This window comes from Triticum aestivum, chromosome 2B (assembly GCF_018294505.1).
Source record: "Triticum aestivum cultivar Chinese Spring chromosome 2B, IWGSC CS RefSeq v2.1, whole genome shotgun sequence".
Taxonomy (NCBI): Eukaryota; Viridiplantae; Streptophyta; class Magnoliopsida; order Poales; family Poaceae; genus Triticum; species Triticum aestivum.
Genome location: NC_057798.1, coordinates 769,888,678 through 769,898,236, shown reverse-complemented (window position 1 = coordinate 769,898,236; position 9,559 = coordinate 769,888,678). Strand labels below are relative to the sequence as shown.

At 47.1% G+C, this 9,559-nt stretch overlaps 1 pseudogene; it reads left to right on the top strand.

Annotated features, from left to right (window-relative positions):
- Positions 1–575: 575 nt before the first annotated feature.
- Positions 576–4,621, top strand: LOC123047275 (ribosomal protein S3, mitochondrial-like; annotated as a pseudogene).
- The last annotated feature ends 4,938 nt before the right edge of the window (positions 4,622–9,559 follow it).

The window sequence follows — 9,559 nt, the reverse complement described above, 5'->3', positions numbered from 1 at the left end:
GAGACAGATGGACTTTGAGTTATAGACGGAGAAGAGCCTTTAGAGGATCAAGAGTGATTCCTCAATAAAACAAATGGGATTTTGAGGGAGGGCTGAACGCGATGTACTGAAGGGTTCGCTTTCGCTGATCGGCGCCAGTCTTTCCTGCTGTGAATTTCCCAGGTCGGGAGGGGCCCTTTCCTTCTACCTTACTGAACCCATTCACCAATGATTGGATCACTCAAAGCTAAAGACCAATTCCTTCCTTTTAGGTGGTCTAGGTGGCTGGGATACTATGCCCTTCTTTTTAGAGGCTCAAAGACGAGTTCTTTGAAGGAAGCAAAAGAACCCATGTGTCTCGGATGAAGTCTACCCTCTTTTTGTGCCGGGAAGAAGAATGAGATCCAACTCAAAGTCAAGGAAAGCGGCCTAGACCACTGACTTTTGATGGAAGGCTTCTGAACATGGATTGGTCTGATAAAGCCAATTTTTCGGCGAATCAAATATTTTCTGAGAGCACTAGACCTTCTCTCTTTCAGGATTGATTCCCACTCACTGCCTGATAGCAGGCTTGGCCCATGAGACCTATTGTCTTATTGTACTGGCTCACTTCACTACTTTGGAGGATGGGTTTTTCCCCTTTTTGGTTCGCAAACGCTCTAACCCATCGAGAAGCTCCATCCAAATTGGAGTTGATGTGAGCACTTCCCCAGAGGCAGAGGCTTTTTCTACAAAAGGGTGGGAGCATAAAATGTAGGTGAGTCAATTGCGTGTGGCCTTCAAGTATTTCGTATTGTAACAATATTAGATCGGCATCCAAACAAAGGTGCATGTACGGTTCCTAAGGGATACAATTTTGTCCTAATCATCGAGAAAGATGAAATAAGTTGATAGCGCGATCTCGTACTAACACATACTCTCTAAATATTTCAGAACTTGCATGCGGCCTTCAAGCCACAACCGCGGTATGAGTTCTGATCTCAGACTTTGGTTTGGGGGCTGCTGGCCCCTTCGCGTCGACAAGGAAACTGTGGACGACAATGGGTTTAGAATTCGAATAAAACGAAGACCCTATCGAACAAATAGAGGAAAGGGCGGAAAGGGGAAAAAGTAAAGTCTAAGCGACATATGGCACGAAAAGGAAATCCAATTTCGGTAAGACTTGATCTGAATCGTAGTTCAGATCCAAGTCGGTTCAGTGAGGGCGACCGCGAAAGTCACCGAATGGGTTCGGTCCGTCTTTTCCTGATCTTTGTTTGTCCCCCCAAAAAAGGCGTGAGAGGACGTTGCAGATGTCCGGGACGGACACGACTTCTTCTAACGCTAGAAGACCACAGGAAGAAACCCGGGACCAGAGCATGTCGTGAAAGACGCACACGGGGCGGGCGTGCTTCGACCGTGTCTCCGGGGCACAGTTGAATGTAGATATCATGAACGCGAGGATAAGGATACCAGGCCGAGAAACCCGGGCAAGTACTCCCCTAATGTGCCGATCGCTAGCGCATCCAGGGCCCCGGCGCCCAGCTCTGCTGGAGAGGCCGTCACTGATCTGAAAAGTGCGTCTGCGGTTCGGATAGACTGATTCTGCGAACGCCTAGCCCCAGGAATCAATAAAAAAACAAGTGCTAAGTTTCATTTCAGATCAGTGAATAAACCAAAAAAGAGACCTTTCTCGCTCGACGCCACACTATGCTCCGCTTCAACAAATGAGAGTTTTCGGTGGAACCGGTGAACCACGCGAGCTGGTTAGATGCGTGGGGCAGAGGGCTCGTAGTACCTGATAGCGCAGCTATGCAGTGGAAGGGAAGGAGCCTAAATCGACCCCCTTCTTTCTTTTTTATTCAAAGACACAAAAGCAAGCACAAAAGAGATTGGACTCTCGGATGAGACTAAGCAGCTACCGTTCCGACGCGCCCCTGACCCTATCTTGATTCAAACCGAAAACCCTCTCTAAGGTGGAGCCTAGTTGAAGCTGTCATTCAAAGAATAAATGGGAATCCAAATCCACTTTTAGGGATATAGATGAAGTCTCGCTCAGTAAAGAGAGTTGTAGATTCGTAGAAGAGGATCAGAGTACGCGCGCTACAAAAGGCAGCTAGCCAATGAAAGTAAGTGGAAAGAATATAGTACTTTTGTACTGACCCCTCCGGGGCCCCCGGTTGTTTTGGCGCGCCCTACCCCAACGTTAGACTATTGCCTTTTTAGCCTACGCTTGCTGCTTGCAGCATGGATTCGATAGATCTATCGAATCCATGCTTCCCCCGCCCCGAAGCGAGACTCTATCCAGATCTCAAAGAATAACGAGCTAGGCGGCCGGCGGGCAAAGAAAGGGGGCGGGGCGTTTACTTGAAAATGACAACCGCCTGTTCCAGCAGCGGGGGCCTTGCACGAAAGCAAACCTACGATTAAGTAGCAGTTGCTTTCGCTGATGGGCCCAGTGAGGGGGGGCATTGTCCCTCAGTTCTTACCAACCTCAGGTGTGTACATCTAACTTATTATCTTCTTTTTTCATGCAAGCCTGACCTCAGCTGTCCATTTCTTATTCATTCAGGGCGCCCCTAGTGGACTTGGCGGTGCTCCTTTCTCAAACCAGAACAACTCTGAACGTTAGGGAAAATAAGGGAAGACCACCTGAGCGAACCGACCGAAGGGACTTTACTTATCCGAACCGAACGTTAGCGGCTTAAGCTAAGCCTATCACGAGCTGCGTTGCTGCTTGATCGGCGGGGAGGAAGATCTCAAAGTATGGGGCAAAGGATCAAGCGCTTTGACTTTGCTTTGTCCCCCGGGATCCACCACAGGTTGGGTTTGAGAGCCGTGTGATGGGTGACTATCTAGCACGGTTCAGAGAGCACGTGTATGTAGTCTGCGCTGGTGAATGGAAGCCCCCGCCGCAAAAAAGAAGCGGCTCTTCCCACGGCTCTGTCACCATTGACTCTATTTATTATTATGGTAAATCATTGTATCAAGATGTCAATCTTAGATCTTATTTTAGTTCGATACGTCCACCTATGAAACTCGCCCTTGGCTTTCGTCTCGGTAGGTGTATTATTCTACATTTTCCCAAAAGGACATTCATTCATTTCTTTCTTCCCGGGCGATCACCACGACTAAAACGAAAACAAGACAAGAAATCAAGACCCGTACTACAGGAAAAGGGCTGGTGGCCGACATTTGGGAAAGTCGGGCCGATCGGGTGTCTTCATTCAAGCGAGGGTACAGAGGAAGAACGAAACGAAGTGAGAGGCCGGGGGCAGGGAAAAGAGTCGAGTCGATCGACCGGGAGAAGCAAAACAAAATCCGGATTTGGCCGAAAAAGATGCAACGTTATGGATACCATGACCGATCACCATCGAGAAAGAAGAATTTTGATAAATCACTTCGGGTGAGCGGGGCCTTCAAGCGGCCTCAATACGCCGGGGTTGTAAATGACATACCTTTCCTTATGGGAAATGCCGCCTCCTTACTAAAAAGGAATAGAATCAAGTTATTTTTACCAAAGAAGTCCCGCTCTGACGGCCCGACGAGTCATCTACTAAAAAGGACCCTCCCCGCTGTGCGCCCCTCCTTGAATTATTCGGTCATGCAATACTTTTTTAATACTAAGAATAAAATGCATTTCGACCCCGTCCTAGTTCTCAATCATTTCGTGGCACCGGGTGTGGCTGAACCATCTACGATGGGGGGAGCGAAGGGAGGAAGCTTAGATAAGAGAATACGCTCTCGCATCGCTTTTTTTAGAAAGCTCTACCAGCGAGAAAAAGTGTTTGGCCCGAGCCAAAAAGAGGTTGATCCACTTCATTCGCCAAGCGAATGATCTTCGCTTCGCGGGAACAACAAAAACCACCATATCGCTCTTTCCTTTCTTCGGTGCTACCTTCTTTTTTCCAAGGGATGGGGTTGGGGTGTATAATAACCCTTTTTTTGAGTATGCCCGGAAACAACTCCTAGCTCAATTTAGGATCAAATGTAGGAACCTCATGGGTAAGGATAAGGTAATGGAATTGATAGAGAAATTCATAGACCTAGGTAGGATAGGAAAATTGATAAAGGGAATAGAGATGATGATAGAGATCATACTGAGAAAGAGGATAATTCCGTACGGGTACAACTCTTATTTGAACGAAGTGCAAAAAATGCGATCTTTTTTGTCTAATAGAACAAACACTAATACCTTAATTGAGTCGGTAAAGATCAAATCTGTTTATCAAAGTGCTTCTCTGATTGCTCAAGACATCTCTTTTCAACTGAGGAACAATCCAATCTCATTTCGTTCCATTTTTAGTAAAATAGTGAAGGATATTCCATTAATAATGCCAAAAGGGGTGGAGGGGATACGTATTTGTTGTTCTGGTCGATTAGGGGGTGCGGAAATAGCTAGAACTGAATGCGGAAAGTATGGAAAAACATCTTGTAATGTATTTAACCAGAAAATCGATTATGCTCCTGCGGAAGTATCTACTCGTAACGGAATTTCAGGTGTCAAAGTGCGGATCTCATATAGTCAAAATAAGAAGGGACGTGCTATATCCGAAACGTACGAAATATAGTAAATATTTTAAATGCAGATGTAGTAGGGGTCGCGAACCGGATGGTACACAACTTGGTTTTGGAAGATATGGCACCAAAAATTGTAGAGCTGGTCGTCTTTCATATCGAGCCATTGAAGCAGCGCGTCGGGCTACAATCGGACAATCCCATCGTGCTATGAGCGGACAATTTCGAAGAAATTGTAAGATATGGGTAAGAGTTCTCGCAGATCTTCCTATTACGGGGAAACCCGCAGAAGTTCGAATGGGAAGAGGAAAAGGAAATCCGACGGGTTGGATTGCTCGTGTGTCCACGGGACAAATCCCATTTGAAATGGATGGTGTGAGTTTGTCAAATGCTCGACAAGCCGCTAGATTAGCGGCGCATAAACCATGTTCGTCAACCAAGTTTGTTCAGTGGTCGTAACGTAATTGGTTAGTGGGGAAAAACCGGGCCGGGACTCAAAAGAATTTGGCGAAGTGTTTGTTCCTGAACGAGGGAAGTGGAAAGACAAAGAGGGATAGGGAGCTCGCCTCCTTTTTTGTAATCGCCGAAATTGTACGACGACCCTTCTTGTTCCAGGCATACGACCCTGAGACGTGACGGTGTCACTTTTCCGGCCCGGTAAAGTGACAGTTATATAAATAAGAATAAGAAAGAGAAGCGTGATGTTGTCGTGTTGTCAGCAATCAAATTATCGTAAATAGATAGTACGGTTGCGTTGTTTCAATTTCTGTTCGTACTCTGATTGCTGTGGCTGCAGCTCGATCTTGGCAAATCTCTCAAATGGATGTCAAAAATGCTTTCCTTCATGGTGATCTACATGAGTTTTTTCTATATGCAGCCACCTCTGGGTATTGAAGTTCCTGATGGTCATGTTTGTTGCCTTCGAAAGGCCCTCTATGGGAAAAAAGCAACCACCTCGTGCTTGGTTTGAGCGGTTCAGCTCTGTGGTTCAAGCTGCTGGTTTCTCTTCTAGTGAGCATGACCCTGCACTTTTCACTCATACATCTGACCGCGGTCGTACCTTGCTTCTTCTCTATGTTGATGATATGTTGATCACTGGAGATGATCAGAAGTACATTGCTTTTGTTAATAAAAAGTTGAGTGGGCAATTCAAGATGTCAGATTGATTTTCTCTCCGTTATTTTCTGGGAATTGAGGTTGATCAAACTAATGATGGTTACTATCTCTCTCAGCATCGCTATACTCAGGATTTGATCTCACGCTCAGGTCTTACTGATACACACACTGCCGCTACACCCATGGAGCTCCATCTCCAATTGCGCCCTAGTGATGGTACTCCTCTTGAGGGATACCACTCACTATCGTCATCTTGTAGACAACCTTGTGTACCTCACTGTGACCCGGCCTGACATTGCTCATGCAGTCCACATTGTCAGTCAGTTTGTCAGTGGTTACTTGAGGGAGATGCAAATACTTCATTCTTCCATAGTGCTGCCAATGGAAGACACATAAAATGTAATATTGCTTCTTTGGAACATGAAGGAAATGTTATACAAGATGAGAAAGAGTTGCAAGAACACATTTCTAGTTACTATAAGAGACTATTTGGTTCAGAGGACAGGGGGGACATATCTCTTGGTGGAAGCCCCTTGGTCAACAGAGCACATGCTATCAGAACTAGACAATGAAGAGTTGACTAAGCCTTTCACTATGGAGGAATAGAGTTAGTAGTTAAAGAGATGAAAACCAATACAGCTCCTGGCCCAGATGGCTTACCAGTAATCTTTTAGAAACATTTTTGGGAGATGGTTAAAGAGATGGTCAAAAGAATGCTTGATAGCCCGCATGCCGAGGAGTTGCAAATTAGAAGACTTAATTATGGGGTGGTTACTCTGATTCCTAAAATGAAAGATGCTGCAACTATCAAGCAATATCGGCCAATATGTTTATATTATGTTTGTTAGAAAATTGTGACTAAAGTACTGACAAATAGGCTTGAGAGAGTTGCAGATAAGGTGGTGAGTAAGAGTCAGACGACATTTATGAAAAACGGAAATATTTTAGATGGGGTGGTCACTATCCATGAGGTGTTTCATGAGCTTAGGAGGACTAAACAAGAGGGGGTCATACTAAAGCTAGACTTTGAAAAAGCATATTACAGGGTGAATTGGGATTTTCTACAAGAGGTTTTGCTTAAAAAGGGTTTTCTTTAGTGAGAAGTGGAGAGGTTGGATTAAACAAGTGGTAGAAGGAGGTGCAGTGAGTATCAATATTAACGGAGAGGTTGGCCCATATTTTAAGAGCTACAAAGGATTTTTGCAGGGTGATCTCACCTCTTCTTTTGAATTTGGTGGTGGTCACAGAAAAGGGGGTCACTCAAGTGTACGGCATTCTTTGTCCGTCCACATCGCGGTACATGTTCGGACTGCTCTGGATTGTAGAGGAACGAATTTCAGGCTACTTTAGATGGGGTGGGCTGCACTCATTCTCGGTACGTACAAGGTGGGCACCCATTCTCGGTTAAGATGGGAAATCCTCCGGCTGGAGCAGGAGGCGGCGGCTCGCGGCCGGCGCCGCCATCCTTCGGCGGCTGGTGCCCTGACGGAGGCGCGCTGTGTCAGCGAGGATTGAGCCTCGGGGCCGTGTTTTTCCTCCTTTCCGTAGGGTAGGGTCTCTGCTGGTACTCTGTTAGTAATTAGGGTTCATTTGATTCAAAGGAATTTGACAGGAATTTGTAAGATTTGGATCCTCTGCAAATTTCCTATGGGCAGTGATCTGCGTCGGTGAGCCAATCCAACGATTTGGCCAGTCACGCGCGGGCCGTCGGATCCAGTCGCTAGGTAAAAATGGTTCACCCAGCTCCTTTCTTCCTCTCGCAGCACCCTTGTCTCCTCCCCATGTCTCGCGCACGGACCCCCTGCATCTCGCGCAGCTCGCCGGGGCGGGGGCCGTGCTCTCCTACTGCCCGCCTCCCTCCAGGTTGCAACACCTCCCCTCCCCTCTTGCTCCATGCTAGTTCTCGTCATCGGGAATCACAGCAACCCCACACCAGCATCTTTTTCACGTGCTCGCCGTCGCACTTGAAATGGATGTAGCAAAACCTTCACCGTCGCGGGTCGTTGGCAGCGTTAGTTGCTGCCCGCCGGCATATGGAGTCGAAAACTCGCCGTGGTCACCATCGTAATGGTGGAAGCTTCTGCAAACGCCGGTTGCAACTTTGTCATAGCCGGTTGCAGCTTTTGTCGTCCGTCCGTAGCTTCTATCACTTCCAGTTGAAGCTTTTTCCCTTATCGGTGGTAGCAATTTGAAGAGCTGGTTGTAGCATGGCGTGACCCTCCTTGTAGCAAATATTCCCCGCACCTGCTTGTGCAATGTAGCAAAATGAGACGCCGGTTGTAGCAAAATGTGACATCAATTGCAGCAAAATATTGTTGGATGACCATGGCAAACAACTCCGGCGAACTCGGGTCGCAACCCTAACAAACGTGATTGTAGCTTTTTTGGTGGACAATTGTAGCATTTGTCGACACACCTATTGGGGAACGCAGTAATTTCAAAAATTTCCTACGATCACACAAGATCTATCTAGGAGATGCATAGCAACGAGAGGGGAGAGTGTGTCCATGTACCCTCGTAGACCGAAAGCGAAAGCGTTTAGTAACGCGGTTGATGTAGTCGAACTTCTTCGCGATCCAACCGATCAAGTAGCAAACGTACGGCACCTCCGCGTTCAGCACACGTTCAAGCTCGATTACGTCCCTCGTGCTCTTGATCCAGTTGAGGACAAGGGTGAGTTCCGTCAGCATGACGGCATGGCGACGGTGAAGATGATGTTACCGGCGCAGGGCTTCGCCTAAGCACTACGATGATATGATCAAGGTGTGTAACTGTGGAGGGAGGCACCACGCACGGTTAAGAGAAACTTGTGTGTCTTTGGGGTGCCCCTGCCCACGTATATAAAGGAGGGAGGGGGAGGCCGGTCGACCCTATGACGCTCCCCAAGAGGAGGAGTCCTACTAGGACTTCCTAGCCCTAGTAGGATTCCCCTCCAAGGAAGAAGGTGGGAAGGAAGGAGAGGGAGAGGGAGTAGGAAAGGGGGGCGCCGCCCCCTTCCCCTAGTCCAATTCGGACCAAAGGGGGGGGCGGCCAGCCCTCCTGTGTCCCTCCTCTCTCTCCACTAAGGCCCACGGTGGCCACTTAGTTTCCCCCGGGGGGTTCCGGTAACCCCTCCGGCACTCCGTTTTTACCCGAAACTAACCGGAACACTTCCGGTGTCCGAATAATATGGTCCAATCTATCAATCTTTATGTCTCGACCATTTCGAGACTCCTCGTCATGTCCGTGATCTCATTCGGGACTCCGAACAAACTCCGGTCATAAAAAATACATAACTCATAATACATATTGTCATCGAACGTTAAGCGTGCGGACCCTCCGGGTTCGAGAACTATGTAGACATTACCGAGACACATCTCTGGTCAACAACCAACAACGGAGCCTGGATGCTCATATTGGCTCCTATATATTCTACGAAGATCTTTATCGGTCAAACCGCATAACAACATACGTTGTTCCCTTTATCATCGGTATGTTACTTGCCCGAGATTTGATCGTCGGTATCATCATACCTAGTTCAATCTTGTTACCGACAAGTCTCTTTACTCGTTCCGTAATACTTCATCCTGCAACTAACTCATTGGTCACAATGCTTGCAAGGCTTATAGTGATCAGCACTACCGAGAGGACCTAGAGACACCTCTCCGAAACACGGAGTGACAAATCCTAATCTCGATCTATGCCAACCCAACAAACACCTCCGGAGACACTTGTAGAGCATCTTTATAATCACCCATTTACGCTGTGACGTTTGATAGCACACAAGGTGTTCCTCCGGTATTCGGGAGTTGCATAATCTCATAGTCTAAGGAACATGTATAAGTCATGAAGAAAGCAATAGCAATGAAACTGTAACGATCATAATGCTAAGCTAACGGATGGGTCATGTCCATCACATCATTCTCCTAATGATGTGATCCCGTTCATCAAATGACAAAAAAGGATATTCATCCAGCATGGTCTCTCG